This window comes from Pongo pygmaeus, chromosome 12 (genome assembly GCF_028885625.2).
Source record: "Pongo pygmaeus isolate AG05252 chromosome 12, NHGRI_mPonPyg2-v2.0_pri, whole genome shotgun sequence".
Classification (NCBI taxonomy): domain Eukaryota; kingdom Metazoa; phylum Chordata; class Mammalia; order Primates; family Hominidae; genus Pongo; species Pongo pygmaeus.
Genome location: NC_072385.2, coordinates 69,315,266 through 69,337,592, shown reverse-complemented (window position 1 = coordinate 69,337,592; position 22,327 = coordinate 69,315,266). Strand labels below are relative to the sequence as shown.

Genomic DNA, 22,327 nt, shown 5'->3' with positions numbered 1-22,327 from the left:
GTTGTCTTCTCTTGTATTTTGGCCACTCAAACCCATACAACCTCTGCAGCAGTGTCCATCTCTGAAGTCCACAGCAGCAAGATCCACATCTCTGATGGCATTTGGATGTGAGGCAAGAGATGTGGGGAACATTTCCCTGAAGCCTGAACAGAGAAGGTCAGGAGATCTGATGTTTAGGGTCAGGGTCTCAGTTGCAAGAGCTGAGAGACAAAGCTGTCCATGTGTTCTTTAACATTATGTCTTTTTTGTGTTTGTGACATGTGGAGCCCTCCAAAGCATGGTCCCCTCTTGCCTGGGCCTAAGGGCAGTATGTCTTGCACATTCTTCTTGGATGCTTACTTGGAAGATTTCTTGCAGTTGTGAATGGAGCCACTCCTGCTCTGCTGTCTGAGACTGTATCTGCTGCTCTGAGAGTGAGCTTTCTTCCTAAGGATTCTTTCATTAGCATCCTGAATGGAGGGCATTGTCTTTTCTAGTTCCTGATAGCCCTCTTTCTGGGGAACATGGGACAACAGCCCCAGAGTTAGCTCAGGGGCTATTTGGGCAGCATTATCCTTTGTATTATCTGGAAGCATCCTTCCACACCAACAGTTGGCCAGAGCACCCAGGCAGAATCTAGGCATCCAAGTTCTCAACCGCTTCCCCAACTTCCCTTCAGTCCCACAGATTTCTTTTTCATTCTTTTCCTTCAGGGCTGACTGAGTCCTCCAGCAAATACACAGAGCTCCTACTCTCCACCCCAGTAGGCAAATGCCTGAACTGGGCCTGCAGATTACCATGGCCCCTTCCCCATCCCCCATTTCCACAGTTTTTGCTCAACTACATTTTCTCCAAATAATCAGACAACAGGTACAACTGCTTCATAAAGCTGTTGCAATTTCCTAGTGGTAAACTCACATCAGCACCAGGGAAGATGCTTGTCTTTCTATTCCCAATGGCTGGAGGGCATCCATCTAACCCTCCCAATGGTTATGGCAAATACCAAATGCTCCCCAATGGGGCTATGTCCTGATAAGTCTATTTAAGTTGAAAAAAAATTAAGTCAAAAATGCATTTAATGCACGGAACTTACTAAACATCATAGCTTAGCCTATCCTACATTAAAAGTGCTCAGAACACTTACATTAGCCTATAGTTGGGCAAAATCATTTAACACAAAGCCTATTTTATAATAGTGCTGAGTATCTCGTGAAATTTATTCAATACTGTACTGAAAATGAAAAACAGAATGGCTGTATGTGTACTCAAAGTATGATTTCTACTGAACGCATATGGCTTTTTCACCATCCCAAATGCCAAAAAAAGGAAATTCCTGCAAGTTGGGGACTGTTTATAATTTACACAGATGTTTAAAAGAATGGGAGGGACTAACATAGGCTCTGCTTTACATCATTTAAAATCGGGATTTCTTTTTGTCAAAAGGTTATTTCTACCTACTCTAGATTTGGGCAAGTACATTTACACAGGATTTATAGGATTTATAGCCCGAAATATACACCATGATTATTCAGGTGTTTTTTGTTTATGAACTCAAAGGCTAACCTGCAGAAGACCTGCAGATACTGAGACAAAGATGACACTGTCCTTAACCACGACTTTGGCGAAATGCAGTAGAACATGATCATAAGGGCAACCCATCATCCTTGAGCCTAAATGTAATATTTAATATCATTAGACTGGGGGTTTGTCCTTGAGTATGTTGAGAAGAAAGCTGATGTTCAATTTTGAGGGAAAAATGGAAGACTTCTCTCGAAAATTGGTGAGTAAGATGACTCCTTTTTGGAGATGGGGTTGATTGTACTTCCGTTTTTTTCCTGAGGAGTCCATACATATGTAATTAATTAGGATAGTTCAGCAAGGATTGAGATACAGTTAGAATGCTACATTACAATTTTGACCATCTCCTGGTTCATTTCTGTATTTTGCTTTTAAAATAATAATTCAGCAAAATAATAACTGAAGTTGATATGTTCCAGGCACTATAGTAGGCTCTTTCCCAATGTAATAGCTTACTTATTCCTGACCAAAAAACTTCTGTAAGATAGGTTTAATTGTGTTCATTTGACAGGTGATGGAGCTAAAGGTAGAAGAGGGTAGTCACCTGCCAAAAATCTCACGAGTAACAAATCTCAGAGCTGGAATTTGAGCTTGCAGCTCTATGGTCCCAGAACATTTTGCACTAAGTCATACTGCCTTCTACAGTATTTGCAAATACACAGGTGCCTGGTCTAAACAACTCATGCTAAGGGAATTCAGATCTGGGGTGATCAACAGAAGTTTCACTGCAAAGGTAAACTGGGAGGTGAGAGCTAGTCCTGATATTAGGTAACACAGATCCATTTGAATACAGGAAAACATTTGCTTCTCAGAAAGTCTAGCCTGGGTAGAAACTGCCCTGGACTGTGTCAGAATGCCAGGTCCTATGGCATGTTGGTTTCATGTTCATGGGTAAAGTTAGGCTGGAGTTTTGTTTTTAATTCAGGAATCCAAAAAACATCTTTCTTTTTTCTTTTTTCTTTTTTTTTTTTTTCTGTTTAGGTTTATATTTGCTTCTGGGGCAAAATACTGGAATGAATGTGATGCAGCTGAGAAAGAATAGCAGCTTTAATATAAGCCTGCTTTTTCCTCCCTGCCAGGCCAAAAGTTTCAGCAGAACACTCCAGTGTTCTGATTCCATTCAGTTACAGCTGCTCACCATTCAGAAGCCAAAACTCAAGAGACAAGAGTTGGTGGGAGCAAAAGCAGGTTTATTTGGAGGGCCAGCAAACTGAGAAGAGGGTAGACTAGTGTCCTAAAGCACCATCCTAAGTCAGTAAAAATTTTAGGCTCTTTTTAAGTTAAGAACACGGGAAAAGGAGGGGGTCAGAATCAAGAGGTAACCAGTGATCACAGACATCTGCATGTCAGTGAGGGTCTGAGAATGTTGGGAATTTCTTTGTCCTTGGTCAGATCACAATGTTTCTATAAACGTTTAACAAAACATAGTTGTTTACATACTTCTCCTTTAATCCCAGAGTTAGTTTAAGAAACTACATGATTGTTGTTTTTGCATATTATCTCAGTGTTCTAAAATTATCTTAGCCTACATGCAGGAATGGGTAGAGGCCCCTTCAAGAAAAATGGAGTTAGTTTTGTTAGTTCTTTTGCTGTTTCATTGTTACACATTTGCTTTGGGCACACAGCTTTGGTCCCCCTATGCCCTATTTCAACTCTCCTGGGGTTCTCCATGTAACAAAACACCTTACCTGTGAGTTTTATGTCAACAGGGAAAAGTTTAGAGAATAGTATGTGTTCTACAACTTTTGGCAACATGAACCTTTGTGAGCAGGACATTCGCATTTACTTTTCCATTATTGTTGAACTAATTTTGTGGTGCAAAATAGAGGGGATGATGATGTCACCTTGGGGATGAGAAGTGGAACTGTGAAGCACGTTCCTCAGGACCTCCACACACCTGCCTAGCTCTCCACACAGGGCTCTGCATTCTTGGAAAGGATCAGAACTTTCACTGAAGTTTTTTTTTTTAATGTTTCCTTATATCACCTCCTGATTTTATATGTATTCCATGTTTCTTTATAGCACATGAAATAATCTTATTGTAGAGAGAGGAGGTGCAATGTAACAGTTAAAAACAGGGACCATTGTGGAAGACAGTGTGGCGATTCCTCAAAGACCTAGAGGCAGAAATATCATTTGACCCAGAAATCCCATTTCTGGGTACGTACCTAAAGGAATACAAATCATTCTATTCTATTATAAAGATACGTGCATGCATATGTTTCTTGTAGCACTGTTCACAGTAGCAATGACATGGAGTCAACCTAAATGTCCATCAATGATAGACTGGATAAAGAAAATGTGGTACATATACACCATGGAATACTATGCAGCCATAAAAAGGAATGAGCTCATTCCCTTTGCAGGGACATGGATGGAGCTGGAAGCTATTATCTTCAGCAAACGAATGCAGGAACAGAAAACCAAATACTGGATGTTCTCACATATAAGTGAGAGTTGAATGATGAGAACACATGGACACAGGGAGGGGAACAACAGACACTGGGCCCTGCCAGAGACTGAAGGAGGGAGAGCAACAGGAAGAATAGCTACTGCATGCTGGGCTTTACCTAGATAATTAGATGATCTGTGCAACAAACCACCATGACACATGTTTACTTATGTAACAAACCTGCACATCCTGCACATGTGCCCCTGAACTTAAAATAAAAGCTGGAAATTAGAAAAAAAAATTGCAGGGATTATGGAAGCAATCAGATCATTTCTGTCATTTTCTAGTTGTATGACCCTGGGTAAGTTACTCAATTTCTCTGTAAATAGTCTATAAAATGGGGAGGTAATTCCTCCCATCCAGGTTTGCTAAGAGGCTTAAATGTAAAACTGTATGCCAGCCCTTAGCAAAACGTGTACTACATTGTAAATGCTCAAAAAGCAGTAGTGATTATTGTTATTGGTTTGTCTTTCATGTTTCTAGTTTCTTGGTGAGAGAGTCATGACTAATTTTTTTGCTTCAACAGCAAGATTGATGACAATGTCTGTGTCTACACCAGGATTTCCTAATTGCCGATATAGGCCATGGAAGCAAAATGTTCTTGCCTTTGGTTTTCCTCTCCCTGCCTTGTTTCTGGGTGGTCTTCCCCCGCTCCCACCTCATCTCTTCTTCCACTACTTACCCTCCACCACCAGATTCAGGGTAGAGAATATAGGCGTGCTATTACCAGTGTTCAGCATAATTTTAATGGAAAAATGCTATTCTTCATAATCCCACAATACTAGGCTGCTTCTGTTAACAAAAACTATTTATTGTTTAGACCAAAAAACATCTGGTGACTGAATTTTCTCTATTTTTTTTTAATCAGTCATGCAATATACACTTAATACAACTCTGAGACTCCTTGATAACAAACTAGCAAAAATGAGGATAAAACACTCTACAGACTAAAAATTCCATTTAAATATTTGTTTTTGATCCAAATATTGGGTAGGAATGCTGAATGTTCAAAAGAGTTGTTTCTATCCCCAAGAGAAGTGGCCTGGAAGGGAGGGAGAGGTCATCATCAATGAGGTGTCATTGGCAGTCACGCTGACATGGTCTCAGCCATACTTGCTGATTCCCTTGGAAGGGTGGCTCCACTCAGGGCACTGCTCAGGGTCTGGGCCAGCTTACCCCCACTCTCTATTCCTGCTGTGGCTGTCTGCACAGCCACGCCATCAGCCCAGCCATTCCTCTTCCCTTCCCGGAGAATTCATGCTTTCCTGGCACTTAGAAGCAGTGGTAGATCTGGAAAAGGAAACCGAAGTGAGGTAGAGAGGGTAGAGCCCAGTGTGGGAGTCACTGCATGAGTAAGTCTGGGTTCAAGTCTGGGCTCTAATGCGTCCTGGTTGGGAGCCTCTGAGTAAATAATTTAGCTTCTTGAGCCCGATTATCTGTAAAACAGTGCTTCCTTTATTCATCGTTAGATATTGAGTGAGTACTTACTGCATGCCAGCACTGTTCTAGGTGCCCACTGGTGGCTAGGGATGGGGGTTAGGGGCTATGGATATAGAGAGTCCAGTTTTAAAATAAGTCAGAGAAGAATTCACTGAGAAGGTGACATCTGAGTAGACACTTGAATGAAGTGAGGGTCTCTGGGGGAAGAATGTTCTGCAAGAGGTAGCTAGTGCAAAGACCCTGTGGTAGGAAGGAGCCTGATGTGCTAGAAGCCCAGTGAGGGGGCCAGTGTGGCTAGAGCAGTTGAGAGAAGCAGACAATAGCAGCAGATGGGTCAGCTCCCTAGCCAAGGTGTGTGAAGCCATGTAGTCCTGGGAAGGATTGGGGTTTTACATTGAGATAGGATGGGAAGTCATTGGAGGGTTGTGAGCCAAGGACTTACGTTTTGCAAGGGTCACTCTAGTTGCTGTGTTGAGAATAGACCACAGGGAGGCCTACCCGGGAAGCAGGGAAACAGGTTAGGAGGCTATTGCCTCTGCGTGACAGGTGGTGGAGTGGACCAGGGTGTAGCTGTGGAGGTGGTGAGAAAAGGCTGAATTCTGGAGATAGCTTGAAGGAAGAATGAATAGCATTTCTGATGGAGTGGATGTGGGTGTGAGAGAAAGAAAATAGGAGAACTCAGAGGTTTTTGGCCTGAGCAATTGGAAGAATTGTGTAGCTATTAACTGAGATGGGAAAGCCGGGGGAGGAAGGGATGGGAGATAGGTGGAGAACTTGATGATAATAATAATTTTGCCCTACCTCCCTCACAGGACTAAATGTGATGATTTATGTGTAATTTACCCCGCAAATATGCGCTGTGGTTCCTGGTATTCAAAGAGCCCTCTCCTTCCTATGCAGAAGCAGTCTGTTCTCTGGACATGCTCCTCTCTCTCAGTCCTCAGGTGGTGCTAGTTGGTGGGGGAGAATGTTCCTGGCATGTGGACTTGAATCTGGCAGGTATCATCTGAGCTATGTTTAGGTGGATATTTTGGGATAGGTCCTCATAAATGTGACTCAAGTATGACTTAACAGTTAATATCTTTATCTCTCCCTAACAGAATATTGTTGCTAATTTTTCTTTTATATAGCAACTGATGTTGCCATGCAGATCCCTTGGTTGCTATGAGATGGTAACATCACTCTGCCCCACCATTGGCCAGTGCCTCCTCAGCTGCGGTGCCTCCCAGGCTGTGTGGTTCTCACGCGGGCCGCTGACACAGAGCTGTTACTATGGTGAACTTTACAATTTCCTTTGATTGGTGGATTTCAGAAATAGGCCATCAGCGGAATTCATTATATTCAGCTAAGTCAAAATGAAAAATAAATACTATAACTTTCCCCTCATCACTAACATGAAGGAAACGTGACCCTTCATGACATAATAAATCGCTGTTAGGTAACTTAAGATCCTTCAGGGGACTGAAGCGGGATGATCCTCCTATGCCAAATTTGGGTGGGAAATATATCCCCTGTTACTTTGAGTCGACTCTTCAGAGTTAAGGGCAGTGGGCCAACAAGAGTTGGAACTTCAGAGTTGGGAGGAGGTGTGGGATGGGGCATGCATTAAAATGTAAACTCTATTGTCTCTGAAGTGATGGGTGATGCTGGGGCCCTGAGTGTGGAGGGCAGTTTTACATCTCAGGACAATGTTTTCTCAGATGCTCTTCCAGAAAGGAAAGCCAGGAGTACTCCTGGCTGGAGGCGGCATGCCTGGGGTCAGAGTCAAAGTAGGGTTTGTGCTGTCTGAATCCTTTCTCCCACTCTCCCCAGCCTGGCTCAGCTTCTCATAGGTGGATTGGTGAGTCCTGGCCAATTATGCTTCAGCTCATCTCTACTCGCGGCAAATAGGAAAAAGAGAGTGAAGGACTGAGTTTTAACCCTTCTAGTTTCGTAACCTGACTCTCTATAAGAAAAAGTGGGAGAAAGACTGAAGAACCCAAGAGAAGAGGTGAATTATTTTAAGTGCATCAGATCTACCTTTCTAACAAGTCTTGTTTGGAGTGATGGGGGTGTGGGTGGGGGGAGGGGAAGGCCCAGACTAAAGGGAGGGAGACAGTCAGGGAACCACAAAAACAAAGCAGGTAACAGATTAGAAGCGCTAGGGCTAGTGTTTGACACCCAGACCGCATCAGTTTTAAAACCTCTTTGCTCTATATGTCAAAGCTGTTTTTAGTAATAATCACAACATGAAATGAAAATAATGTTGGCCAGAAATGTTCTTTTATGAAATTTTGTGTCATATCAATAAAAACTAAAAATACAGTAAATGCTACAATCCAAAAAAGGAAAGAAAGTTATAGTATAATATTTTTAGTTTCATTAGTGTATTTTTTTTGAATAAAGGGATGAAAACTTATACCTACATATTGGTCTTTCACAGTCATGAATAGTGATTTTTTGGTTTCTGTTTTTGTGATTAACTTCTGCAAATTTGTCAATGGCTTTGTCAGAGTTATTTTTCTTCCCATATTCATGAAGTTTCTATCTATCTTTGATCAAAGAACATTTTTCATTAATTTTAATTTTGAAAGCTTTCTTTCACATGAAGGAACAGATTAAATAAATAAGAAAAAGCCGTAAACATAAGGATACATTTGGCAGAAATACATAAAATCTCATTTCACAATAAATTCCAGAAAATTTAAACACAATAAAAAACTCCAGCAGTCACATAGAATGACAGAGTTGAAGTAACTCAAGTTCTGTTTGTCTTTACAATCACTGAGCTATCATTGTTTATCTCAATCAATTGTTTGAAAACAGGAATATGTAGTACAGTGCCAGGGAGGCTGAGACACGAATTGTGCCCAAAGCAAGCTTTGTTTTGTACTTACTCTCAAAATAAATGCATGGAGTTAATTCTCTGAATCAACTCCCATGTAGAATGCAATGTTTACTAAGGAAGGCACAATTTTAAAAAGTGCTGAGTTGAAGCATACATTTATATTCCTAAAATTCAACTGCAACTTCAGCGATTGTGTAGAACTTAGACCAACAAAAGATTTTTTTTGGTGGTGGGGAGAGCAGTTTATCACTGATATTGTTTAGAATTGCTTGCAGTGGTGATAATAAAAAGCACATTGGCTTTCAGTGGGTTTTATTATTGTTTTTAAGTCCCTTCCAGGCCATGGACCCCTTGATTGCCTGCCCTGGGGGGTGGACCCATATTCTTGCCCTGCCCTTGGGACCACACTGCAGTGGAATTAGCTTAAATCATTAGCTTAAATCATTAGCTTAAATGCCTCCTTTGTCATAAAAACATTGGTGATTCCTGCAGTTTTGTGCACTATTTGTGCTAGCTCTTGTGTAGCCTAACATTTCCGCCTGAATGTTTGCCATTTTGTTCTATTTTGTGACATTGTTTTTGACCTCTAATTTCATTTTGCAGTGATCTCAGCACTGGGTTTATCTTTACCAATGAAACGTGTGAGAAACGCTTTGCTGAATCTTCACAACTGGTTCAATCACATGGGACAGTGGAATCAGAGACATGAGGTTGCAGGAACCATTAGGGGTTTGGAATGGATAAGGGAAAGAGAAAGAAAAAATAGCAGAAGCCATGACTTGCTCTTGTAGGTTTGCTTTGTATGACACTCTTTTTTTTCTGTCACTGCATCAGACAAATATGTTTAGATACACCATGTATTAATTAAATGGTTTCCTGGGTAGGGTTAAAAAGCTCTGGTGCCTGAAATTCTACCTGAAATTCTGGTGTCTGAAGTTCTGTATATTCCTTTAGGTTAAATATTGTTTGCTGTCCATGGGCCTTTGTAAAGTAACTACCTCTGGGAGAAGTAACACATCAAATCTTTAACACTTTAGTATAAATGAGCATATGAGATTGCTTCCTCTGTTATCTGATCAGCAGGCTGGGAACCCTCGGTATGTAGTCGTGGAGACACCTCTAAACTCAGCCTTGAATGTATATCTTTGCTTTAATAAATTCCAACTCCTACTTGGAGGAAAACAACAGAAAAAAGACCCCCTCTCTTGATGATAGGTCTGAAGGAACTTCCTATGTAACGGATGGCATATTTTAATTTTATTTCTTTCCCAAGAACAAGAACATTCTCCTGACCTGCAACACAGCCCCTCACTTTGTCCGTAGAGTGCTGGAGGCTTCGTGCTATCATTTGTGTCTCATTTTTATTCTATTCACATATGTCTAGGGAGTGGGTCCTTTGAGATTTCTTCTTGGCTCTGCTTCAGGCTCCATAATAGCAATGGATCCACACTTCTTAATACAGTGAGGGCAAGTGGCAGCAAGCCAAAGCTGCCTCCGGGGAGTGTGTGTGCAGGAGTGGTGTTTTCAGCATGCATTGAAAAATCAGGAGCCAGCCAGTACAAAAGCCCAGAGTGACAGTGTGGCCCTCAGAAGGATGCCTATATCAATTTTTAAAAAAATCATTTTTTTTCTATTGAATTCAGTTAAGATTCTGTGCCAGCTTTTGTTCCTAGGAGCATTGTGTATGGGTGCGTGTGTGTGCCCATGTGCACACGGCTAGTTGCTCACACAGCTGCTACCTGATAAATCACAGAGGCAGGTTGTAGAAGTTGAACCTGGAGAGTGTTCAGAAGGCAGCTGAGGGTATGTTCACACAAGGCTATCAAGGGCAAATGAAGTGGCCTTGACCTTGTTAGTAATTTGTCTCCTCTCAAGACTTTAAAATATATTTGTGTCATTATATACCCCCAGGACGTTCATTAATTGCCTAACTGGATGGTTCTGTTAATAACATGTATTTATTCCAAACACAAGTTGTTAATAGGAAATACTAAAACAAATGTGGATGTGGAATGTTTTTCATTATTCTAGAGTATGGAACCACATATATGAATGTGGTACCGCATGCATTCATACTCCATTTCACAAGCCATTGTCCCTCAGTACATGTAATAGTGTTTTCCTAGGAATGTGTGTCTAACTTAAATAGTTTTAAATAAAATCATACTTTTTTTTTGAGACAGGGTCTTGCGCTGTTGCCCCGGCTGGAGTGTACTGGTGTGATCTTGATGCACTGCAACCTCTGCCTCTGGGGCTCAAGTGAGCCTCCCACCTCAGCCTCCCAAGTAGCTGTGACTACAGGTGTGTGCCACCATGCCTGGATAATTTTTGTATTTTATGTAGAAACAAGGTTTTGCCATGTTGCCCAGGCTGGTCTCAAACTCCTGAGCTTAAGCCATCTGCCTGCCTCGGCCTCCCGATGTGCCAGGATTACAGGAGTGAGCCCCTGCACCTGGGCAATAATCATACTTTAATCGCTCTAAAAATTTAGAGCTCCAGTTGCAAAACTTTCCTTTCTGCAAAGAATGAGTTAAGAATGAGAAGGTCATTGGCTGAGTCATTTTCCCTCTGTGGGCTTAGTAGTCTCATCTATAAAAGAGGGTGAGTGTAATGAAAGATTTCTAAGATCCCTTTTCAGCTTTATCATTCTGGGTTCTAAAAACTGTTTTGTAGTGTGAATAATCACCTCATAATGTGTCCATCATCTTTTAAAATCTGAGATTTTTACTCTTGGCTGCCTTAAGAGGGGTTCAACTGAATTGGGACTAGCAGGTTGTCTGAGTTCGTTACTCATCTCCTTTATTCTTTCGGGATGAAGTGGGACAAGTGATAAGTGATAAAGCTATAAAAGCACACACAGATCAACAGGAAGACAGAGACAGGAAAAGAAGTAGAGACGCGTCAGCATTTTCCCCAGACAGCCTGATCTCGGAAAGCAGAAGTGGAAGTCCCTGTTGTTAGCTCACAGCTTTAGTGCACTGACCTGTCGGCCACAAGCCTTTCCTGGAACCTGGTGAGTTTCAAATGCAAGTGGCTGTGCTGCGGGTGTCTGTGCAGGAGAGGACTCTGTGAACTGTATGAGTTACAGGAGGTGAATCCACATGGTCAATGCTGGGGCAAGGCCCTCCCATCTTCACCCTGTGAAATTGTCCCCAAACCAAAACATTCATTGAATGAGTTTTTTCTTAGTATTTCTATTGTGGGAAATTAAAAGCCCCTTCCTTGGTGACGGCAAAAATTAAGTAATTTTGTGGCATCAGTGGCTTTTGGTAGTGTAAACCTACTCTTGGAGCAAAGGTCTATTGGCTAAGAATATTTATTAATATATTTTGAAGAGAATTGACACAGGATCAAAGGCTGTTTTATGTATAATCATTTCAAAAACCATAAACCTGTTATTAATTGTTTTAATAACTCTTATGTCATCAATAAACATACCTTGGCTATATTTTACCTACATAATTTTGGTTGAATTGATGGCAGTAAATACTACAAAGGTACAATCTAACCTGGAGTGGGATATACTCCTGAAAATACTGTCAAATTTCAGCGTTCTCTAGATACCTCGTTATTTATCAAAAGTTAATAATTAGGGATCTAAAGCCACCATAAGATATTGTCACGAAAGTGGTAACTAAACCCCACATCCAGTAACAAGATAATTAAAACCTAAATCTGAATATGAGAGAAAATAGAGTTTAAAGGGAAGTGTGTAGAAAAGGTGCTAGGAAGTTATTGAAGGCAAATTCAACTTGCTCAACAATTCTCCTTGGACGTGGTGGTAGCCGTCAGAGTGGGACTGGAAAGACACGGCACACCGTATAAATGTTAGCAGGGCACTTTGTAAACTGAATATATTTAGTGTCTATTGAACATTTAGTCTGAGGGTCCATTTCTACCTGCCTGCCTTGAGGTCTTGTTCTCAGTGCTGCTTGGTCGTGACACATGACAGAGGTGTGGCTGAGATCAGGTAGGACCCCAGCTAACTCTCCTGCTTTTCCCAGCTGCACTCTCAGTAGACCTTCTTTTCTAGTCTCCCAGGCTTAATTGGAGCTATTGTTTTGCTCTTGGATCCATTCTTCCTTCAAATCTATGAAAAAGCTACTCGAAAGAAGATTGTGAGCTCTTGCTGCTCTTGATCCCTGAGCAGGAAAGGTGACTCTAATATGATTAATGAGCTCAGCTGGACTTTGCCCCCTGACCTAAGTGATGATGTGGGCTCCCGAGAACATTTAGAGGAGGAGCAGGAAGAGATCCAGCATGCTGTGATGGCAGATGCCCTCCTGGAAAGGTCTGGGCCTGGAAGAGGCACTCTATCCCAGCAGGATCCCCTGTCAGGGTGTGACAGAAACATGCGGAAGGGGACAGCTACCCACCCACTCACCAATAATAATTCCACCCCTCTGCTAGCTGTATGTCCCCTCTGATTCAAGGATGTTCCTGTTAAACATGGTAGCACCTAAATTAATGGGGAAAATGGCTTGAATGGGATACAGAAAGGAGCTTAGCCAAGAGGGAGAACCAGGCAAGAGGGAGATGGCCTGAACTGCAACCAGCCACAGTTCTCAAGCTCAGAAGGGCTGTCATCACAACCCAAACCACGCTGAGATTAGATGGTGGCTGTGACCTTCTTGGTAAACTGTGTAGTGTTTATTGTATGGATTCAGTTCTTCTCAGTAAGCTTTTCTTTCTTTTAAGAAACATCCCTTCTTGGAGAGGAGAGGTCTCTGAACTGAGTGGGCACTTGACACTTGTATTGGCTGTGCCTGGAGATGATGGCTTGTCTGGGTTGAAGGGCTTGAGCAGGGGCTGGATCTAGCCTGCTTGGCTTGCTGAGCTGCACCTGGCTCAGGACTGGGTCAGCTACGGGAAGGAGCATCTTTGCGGAATTGGTCTGCCTTCTTCTAGTTTGCAGAAAGGCCTCTTAAGGTGCTAGTAGTATGTGACCACCATCCCAGGAGGGTCCAGGAGCAATGTGCAGTGCATCCTGGTACCAACAAGGTAGCTCATGCGCATACCTGAATGGAGCCCATTCCTGTTTTAGGTTGCTGCTTACCACTCTTGTACCTAAAGAGAAACAAAACCTTGGCCTTAAAGAATTGGGTGAATGACTGTGCTGGCCTACTCTGCTCTTGATGAGACCTGAGACTCCCTCCAGCATGGGCTTAGGGAATAAACCCTCTACCCAGAGACAACTCAGAAGACCTGAGTTTTTGCTCTGACTCCATCTCCAAGAGCAGTTTTATCTAGGGTGAGCCTTTTAACCCAAACTTTAGATCCTTCATTTCCTTACCTGTAAATGGGGATGAAAATTTTCACATTAAGGGATTGTCCTGAGGATTAAACAAAAGAACGCTCTGGCGAACATTTCTGTGAGCTGTAATATCCTGAACAAATGCATATGTTAGAAGCGATTATTACTTCCTATGCATGCTTAGCCTCTGATTCACCTCGGGATGGGAAACCAGATGTTCTTGTTTTCTTTGTGCAGCGGCTACTTCAAAGTCTTGCTAAGTCTACTTAATAATGCTGGTGTGGAGTGAGCCCCAGCATTCTGGAAACAAGGCTGCACCGTGCTCTCTGTTGCTGTTTTGTTGTGAGAGACTTCTTTAGAGATAAATAACACTACTCGTGGGGACTTCAGAGAGAATATCTATGTGCTATAAAAAAAGTTTTACTTTGTGAAGTTCAATATAATATCTTTGTGAAATTTATGAATAAGACTAAACACTTGGGTGAGACTGAGACAAATGGCAATCTCCTGGGTTGTGTGTTTTTGACCCCACAAGTGCTGCCATCTTTAGCACTCTCAAACTCCTTTCAGACCAACCTCTCTTTTGAGTCTTTCTCCACGTCGTAATAACCCTCTCAATTTTATTAAAATACTCCATAGGTAGATCTACAACTTGGGTGATGGGCAGGTGATAGCTATTAAGCCTAAGAAATTCCCCAACCCCAACACACCTCTAAAGTATTCCATTCCTGATGACCAAAATTCTGTTATTAGCCATTAATTCCTTTAGATTAAGAAAATTATCTCCCTATTAAAATTTAAGTCATCCCTGGAGGAGTAACTTTTAAAAGTGCTATACTTTCATGTGAAGGGCTTTATTCAGGGGATGGGGAACTTTTTCTGTTAAGGATCAGAAAGTAAATATTTTAGGCATATGGTCCATAAAGTTTCTGTTGCGACTGCTCAGCCCTGTCTTTGTAGGATGAAAGGCAGCCATAGATGGCACACAGACAAATAAGCACGGCTGTGTTTCTATAAAATTTTATTTAAAACAGCAGGAGGTGGGCTGCTTGTGGCCCCTTGACTCAACTGAATCCTCTCAAAGTGGGCAACCAGCTGAGAGCCGGAGAAGGAGGAGGAGAGAAGGAGCATCTTGCATCTGGTGTACCAGAAGGGGGAGTGACCAGTAGGGTGTGAAGATGTGGAGCAAAGAGCCACGGTGGACCCTCAAAGCCAAGTTTCTTAAGAGCTAGTCCTGATTAGCCATTTACGCATTTTTTTCTGAGTGGAGAATATTTGACTCAATATGTTTACCATATATATTTCTACAATTTTTTATTTCATGGTGGTGAGGTGACACTTTTTTTATTCATTTTCATTTGATTGAGTATATCATTCTTATTTAGTATATCAATTACGTAGTTACAGGAAAAGGCAGCTGCCATTCTACCATCTAGCATCTTACAGTACTACTCATATTGCGGACGTTGCTAAACATTAAAGGGAAATGCTTTTGAATACAAATACATTTCAGGCTGTATTATGCTCTCCCCTTCCTCTGTTTGTTTGAACACTCTTTGACAGTTGAATTACATTGCAGACGGTCTGTGAAGTGAATGGTGGTCTGATTTCCTAGGATCAGTGCATAAAAGAAGTTTTTTCTTTTTTGTCCAGACAGCATTTTATTTCAGGATCAATGGTGGCTGGTGCATGGTGCTTATTCTTAGTCGTGACATGTTCTTGAAGTAAAGAGAGAATTATCTGTAAGCCTTTGAAAGCCCATTCAGGTGTCGGGCACGCGCTGCAGAGCTGGGCTGCGGACCAGCCCATGGAGGGAGTGAGCATGCATGGTGTCTCAGGAGTGGGGTAGATTTGAGCTAAGACCTTACTTTCTCTCACCCAGGCCCTCCTGTGGCAGTCAGTGCAACATGGAAGACAATAAATTTAGAATTAGGAATGAAGCCTGCAGCTGCAGGCCAGGCAAGCTGGAATCATAACTACAGCCCGAGAAAACGAAAACTGACCGCTAGGGTGGGGAGAGGAAGGGCAGTGGGCTTGTTGAATTGATGCTTTCCTTTTTCTCTGAGACATGCTGGCTTCTTTCACCCTTTGGGAATAGGCTCAATGTCTTGGAGACAGTCTAATTACTTTTTATACATTCATAAAGAAGTTTATTTTTGGTAAAGACACTCAAACTAGAATATACTTGATTGGTTTACACTGAAAAAGTAATTTGGGACTCATCACTCAAATTGCATTAAAAATGCTGAAATGCATTCCAGTCATTATCTAGTCTAGCCTACTTCTTACTGTATCAGAGAGATGGAATAACATCCAAATTACCAGGCCTGCATATATTTTATGTTCCTAAATCTGAACTAGTAAGAGAAAAACTCTCCTTGTTAAAGAGAATGTTAACTTTCACTAGAAGGTTTGTACATGGACTCCTCCCCTCCATCTGCAGAGTATTGTCAAGGATCTGAATACAGAAAGGACATAACACCCTTGTCATCTGTGCTAGGCGTAGCCAGACCTGGAGGAAAGGGCATTATTGCATCTGCATCAGTAAGGGGGCTACCAGGGAAGCAGAGGGAAGCGGAACATAGGGAGGCAGAACCAGCAGGACACACACACACACACACACCCCCACCCAAGTCAGTTCTTGCTATTCATGATAGCCATGTTCTATAAAGCTGTCACAAACATTGAAATAGCAAATGCTGAGCCATTGCTCTTAGGGGATCTACAGGGTTAGGTTCCTATGAACCTCTGGTCACAACATTTTCATCAACTGATCAAGATATTACCTTGTTTTATGTGTGTTTGTGTTTAAAGACACCTTATTTAATATATACTGTTGATGCATTAACATTGAACTCATGGCCAAAACATTACCACTCGTGCCTGAATGAAGCTTATCTAACACACGTATTTTCCCTGTGAGGCACATCACTGTCTTCTGGTGCTTAGAAACACCAGACAACACCTCAGCACTACATTCAAGGGTCATTTTAAACAATGAAATCACCAACAAAAAGCACAAGAATGTGAAAATCATGGCACTAAATGAACTGTGAGGACAGTTGTTTACAGTATGAGAGCTGAAACATGAAAGTGCTGCCTCAATTGACTTCAGCTGAAAAATTTGTACATTGGGTGACTTAAACTTTTCACTGCTTTGAGCATGTCTGTGAATGATTGCAGAAGCACTGCAAGTATTGCTTTCGGGGTTACAAATGAATTTTAGCAAGTAGGCAAATTTCCAAATATAGAATCCATTGATAATGAGGATCAACTCTACATTACAAAAGTTTTTCAAGAATTGGCTTGTGTAATTGTGGGGACTGACAAGTCTGAAATCTATAGGGCAGGCCCGAGGGCTGGAAACTCTCCCACAGGAGCTGGAGCTGCAATTGACAGGTGGAGTTTCTTCTCCTTGGAGAAACCTCAGTTTTTCTCTTAAAACTTTCAACTGATTAGATGAGGCCCATAGAAATGATCAAGAATAATTCCTTTACTCAAAGTCAGCTGATTGTGGATGTTGATCACATCGACAAAATGCCTTCGCAGCAATACCTAGACTAGTGTTTATTGAACAACTGGGTACTATAGTCTAGCTCAGTTGACACATAAAACTAACCATCACAGTACCCAATTTAGAGCTCCTGGAAAGCAGCTGTGGAAGAAATCTTCCCTCTATAGTTTCCTAGATTACTATGAGAGAGCAGTAGCCCCTGAACCCTGTCTGCTGGGCTGGGTCACAGTGTTTGTTCAGCATACTCTGAGGCTCACTCTGTAGAGGGACCTTACTCAAAGCACTGACCATAGTGCGGGTGATGAGAGATCCTTTTTTTTCAAAGCATTAAAAAGGGGTAGAGACTTAAGCCTCTTCCCTGGACTCACCAAATATGACCTTTCTTTTACCCATTGTTTTGGGCTGTTTTTTTTGCTGTGAGTCTCTTCCAGTAGCCAGTTGCTCAGCTTCTGCCCTGCAATTAACAAGAGGACTTTGACTGCTCCCCCAATCAGTGGGGGCTGATGTGTCTTCTCAGCAGTGTTATTGGGCAGTAGCGGTGTTATTGCCCAGGCTCTAGAGTACAAGGCTTCCTCATTCCTCTTGGGACCATGATGTTTAGGAGAAAAAGAAGGAGACACCTTACCCTATACTCTAGCCCCTTGATATTCAAAGTGTGGTGCAATAGCCAGCAGCAGCAGCATGACCTAAGAATGTGTTAGAGATGTAGAACCCCAGACCAACTGAATTAGAATCTGCATTTTCTGTGAGACTCATATTCACACGAAAGTTTGAAAACGTACTCTAGGTAGCTATCTGGAGAATTCTGGTCCTTTAGCCCTCATTGTTTAGGTCCTGAGCCCTGACCCATTTTTCCACCTATTTTGAATTGGATATCCCAGGATAACCCTGCTCCCCCTGGCACGGGTAGATGAACACCCCATCCTACTTCTCGCAACTGGCAGCCCTTGAATATCCCTACCTGCCAGAGTGGCCTGCATTTTTCCTTCCCTTGTTTGGGCATGACATCCTATATCCAGGCCCTCCCCAGGAACACTACTTCTGCCCCATCCCACTCTGTGTTCCTGCCAGCCCTCCACCCCCTAGAATTCCTTTTGGATTCTACATGCCAGAATATGTAGGGAAGAGTGCCTGGAATTTCCTCCTCAGAACTGACTTAAATGGATTCAAACACTGGTGAGCACAATTCAGAGAGGAAGTAGGATTAGCTGAGAGATTCAAGGAACAAGGGGTCAGTTTCTGAGTATCCCACTTCTGAGGTGACCTGAGGTGAACATAAGACTCCACTTAAGCTTCCACTGCCTCAATTCTAAGTTGATGGGAAAGCTACCTTTGAGCATTTCTGTGAAACTCATTAAACCAGTTTGAAATCTTAAAGGCTCTCCATACATTTGCTTTTGAGGCCAGTTTAACAAGGAATCCATGGCCAGCAAAGAGTTATGCTGCTGACTTAACTAGAAGTCTAATGGTCCCTTTTGTTTTTATTAAACATGGAATCCATTAACCTGTCATTATGGGATATCCCCATGCTATGGAGTCAAATGGTTAATTGAGTGGCACACCTTTAATAGTATAGTCTGTAATTATAAAAGCTATTTTCAAAACCCCACATATGAACATTACCAAAGAAGGAGGAATGCTCACCATGAAAACCAGCTTTCGGCTTGGACAGCAATTACTCATATTTCCTTTCCCTGGCATCAGGAAGACAGGAGTAGACAATGGATTGGTTCCAAAAATAATCTCAAGCTTTTCCCACTTACAGTATGTCAATTGCCAGGCTTGTCTCCCATGTCTCCAGAAGTGGAAAAACATATACGTAGTCACAAACTGCACGATCAACTCCAGCTTGCAATTTGCTGAGGGTCATTTTCTTCGCTGGTCTGAATTACCACGTGGTTAATTTGATTGTCATTGCATCCAGCTGGACTAAGTGCATGTCGATAGATGTGCAAAGTTACTTGAGCAAAGTAAATTAATTATACAAGTGAATGAACTTAAACATGCTTGGAACACCCTGAGCTACTGTACTACTCCAGGGGCGCCATTGGAGTCCCTGTAAGTGGAGTTCATGTGCAGTTCACAACCCGTAAATAGCAGCCTGGGAACACTCTTTCCTTGGCTGTGTGTGGTTGATGACTTGCCATCAGTCTGTTTCAGCCTAAGTATTACCTCCTCAAAAAGGCATCCTTGACCATTTCATCCTCACTCCCCAGTCATTAGGTTTATTTTTTCCATGGTACTTACAGTCTGAAATGATCTTGTTTAGTCTCCGCCTCTCTATACCAAACTGGAAGTTTCTGGAGGGGAGGGATGCTGGCTGTCTTGTTAGGAACCTATTTGACACACAGTAAGTACTTAATAGGTATTTGTTGAATGGGCAAATTAGATACTCAGTATGTGCTTTTGAAATCCCTAAGAAGTGGCAAATTACATTAGAAGTATTTTATCCTATCACCAAAATGCTAAGGTAAATTTTCTTCTGGAAATTTTTGCTTTGTAAAGTTTTATTTCTGTCCCATGTTTTACTTTGTCTTATCTTGTCTTCTCCCTATCCCCTGTGATCTTGATTAAGGTACAGATAATGACCTTAAACATTCTTAAAATAACAGAACCTACTGGTATTTGAGTACCTACTGGATATCATGATGAAAACCATGGGCCTTACATGAATGATGAGCTAAGACATAAACATGAAACATTGACAATTTTAAATTATTCAAGCTATCTTTGTGTTCTTCGGGGTTGAGGTGGAAGAGGACTGTCTTTCTTGACTTTCCATTCTTTGCTCAACATGCTCAAAATAAAAAAGACATACCTTTAAAATATATCTTTTTTAGTACAATAAAAATGTTAACACCAATTTGCAGAAAGAAGAGCTGTCACATGGAAATACATGAATAGTTGCCAAATTAATTGTACAGTTGACCCTTGAACTACATGGGTTTGCACTTCAAGGTCCACTTAAATGCAGCTTTTCTTCTGCCTCTTACACCCCTGAGACAGCAAGCCCAACCCCTCCTCTTCCTCTTCCTCAGGCTATAAAGATATGAAGACAATGGGAATAAAGACTTTTATGAGGATACACTTTCACTTAATGAATAGTAAATATATTTTCTCTTCCTTATGATTTTCTTAATAATGTTTTCTTTTCTATAGCTTGCTTTATTGTAAGAATACAGTAGATAATACATATAACATAAAATAGATATTAATTGATTGTTTATGTTATTGGTAAGGCTTCCAGTCAACAGTAGACTATAAGTAGTTAAGTTTTGGGGGACTCCAAATTTATATGTAGATTTTAGACTGCAAGGGAGTTTGGTATCCCTAACCCCATGTTATTTAAGGGTCAACTGTACAACCATGCCTCCTACAGAGGCTTGTGAGTTTATTTAGCCTGAGATAGAGATTTTATGAAGGTTGGCACTGAGTCTCGGGATCTAAAAGTGTATATAGTCGAATTGGCCATTTGAACCTAAACTGTTTCCACCAATGGGATTAGAATATTTCTGAGCACATCTGAGGAACCAGCTGGGCTATCAGATGTCCATTTGCATAAGTCAATTGTCAAGAGTTCTCTATGGCACCGGGACAGGAAAATGGAAAGGAAAGTATGGGCCTGTTGAGGCCCCTGCCAGTCAAGGGACTCTGATCTGAGCCTATGGAAGAGGACAGATGCCAAAGGAGTGGCTTTCAGGAAGGATCTTAGTTACAGGGCTGTGAGTGGTGTTTCTTGGCATCCCTAGCACCTGTGCCTTGAGGACTCCAGGGGCCACAATGCTGGCACCTTAAGGGTGCAGCCTTGGGGTCATGAGGAAAGAGGACATTATGATATTCATGGAAGGCTTGAGCAGGAGTGGCTGCCTCAGCTGGAAGCATAAACAGGGGGAGGAGGGTAAGTTTGGCTGGAACAGGAGAGGAAGAACATGGCAGGAGACACATTTGTGGGGTATTGTGAGGACACATCAAACATCCCCCAGGGTGAAATTTCTGGCTATGACTTTGAGGGGCCCAGAGGTTCTGCATCACTCAGGTGTGGCCAGATGCAATGTGGGGAGCTGCTATTGCTGTGATTCATAGGTCAGTGGAGCTAGGCAAACTCAGATTATAGAATTGGTATGGAGATATTTGAAGAGAAGAGTTGGTCACATAACATGGTAGAAAGATGTAAGCAAAAGGTTAGCAGTAAGAACATGCATATGGTATTCCAGAGACAGGGTCCTGTTGAGGGTGATGGGACATCAAGCTGTAAAGATGGACTGTAGCCAGAAACAGAAGGCCCTTGCTATCATCTGAATGTTTGTGTCCCCCTAGGATTCATAAATTGAAATCCTAACCCCCAAGGCAATGGTATTAGGAAATGGGGCCTTTAGGGAAGTGATTAGGTCACAAGGGTGGAGCCCTCATGAATGGGATTATTGCCCTCATGAAAGAGACCCAAAGAAGCTCCTTTGCCCCTTTCACCATGTGAGATTACAACTAGAAGATGAATCCTCACCGGACACAGGATTTACCTTCATGTCGGACTTCCCAGCCTCTAGAACTATGAAAAATAAATTCCCATTGTTTATAAGCTACCTAGTTTCTGGAATTTTGTTATAGCAGCTGAACTGACCAAGACAGCCCTGAATGGCCAAGGTGAGGAGGTTGCCACTGGAGGCTGATCAGAAGAGAATGATGCAAGGAAAGCAAGAGTCAGGGAATTTACCTGGACCAGCTGTTTAGCAGTAGTTTTAAAATTTGCTTTAGCAGTAGAAACATTTGGTCAAATGAAATCTAATGAAGACACTGCACAGGTATGAAGTAGATCAGACTGGAGTGGTAGGAGGAAGTGTAAAGCAGTGGGTAAAGATGGGGCTGGGTGTATAGTGGCTTACACCTGTAATCCCAGCACTTTGGGAGGCCGAGGTGGGCGGATCACAAGGTCAGGAGATGGAGACCATCCTGGCCAACATGGTGAAATCCCATCTCTACTAAAAATACAAAAATTAGCTGGGCATGGTGGCATGTGCCTGTAATCCCAGCTACTTGGGAGGCTGAGGCAGGAGAATCACTTGAACCAGGGAGTCAGAGGTTGCAGTGAGCCAAGATCGCGCCACTGCACTCCAGCCTGGTGACAGAGTGAGACTCTGCCTCAAAAAAAAAAAAAAAAAAAAAAAAAAAGATGGGGCCCAGGGTTCAGGGTGATGCCCCACTGGTTGCTTTGCAGTGGTGGGATGGTCTGTAAGTTTAAACTTTTTTCAAACCTGTTTTTTTCTAATTTACTATAACAAATTGTTA

At 42.1% G+C, this 22,327-nt stretch overlaps 1 long non-coding RNA gene across 1 annotated transcript in view; it reads left to right on the top strand.

Annotated features, from left to right (window-relative positions):
* Positions 1 to 13,827, top strand: part of LOC129030530 (uncharacterized) — a 31,514-nt gene extending 17,687 nt beyond the window's left edge. The window contains exons 3-6 of the long non-coding RNA XR_008500691.1: positions 6,580 to 6,798; positions 7,262 to 7,439; positions 9,610 to 9,614; positions 13,817 to 13,827. This is a non-coding gene — a long non-coding RNA (uncharacterized LOC129030530). The remainder of the gene's footprint in view (positions 1 to 6,579; positions 6,799 to 7,261; positions 7,440 to 9,609; positions 9,615 to 13,816) is intronic.
* The last annotated feature ends 8,500 nt before the right edge of the window (positions 13,828 to 22,327 follow it).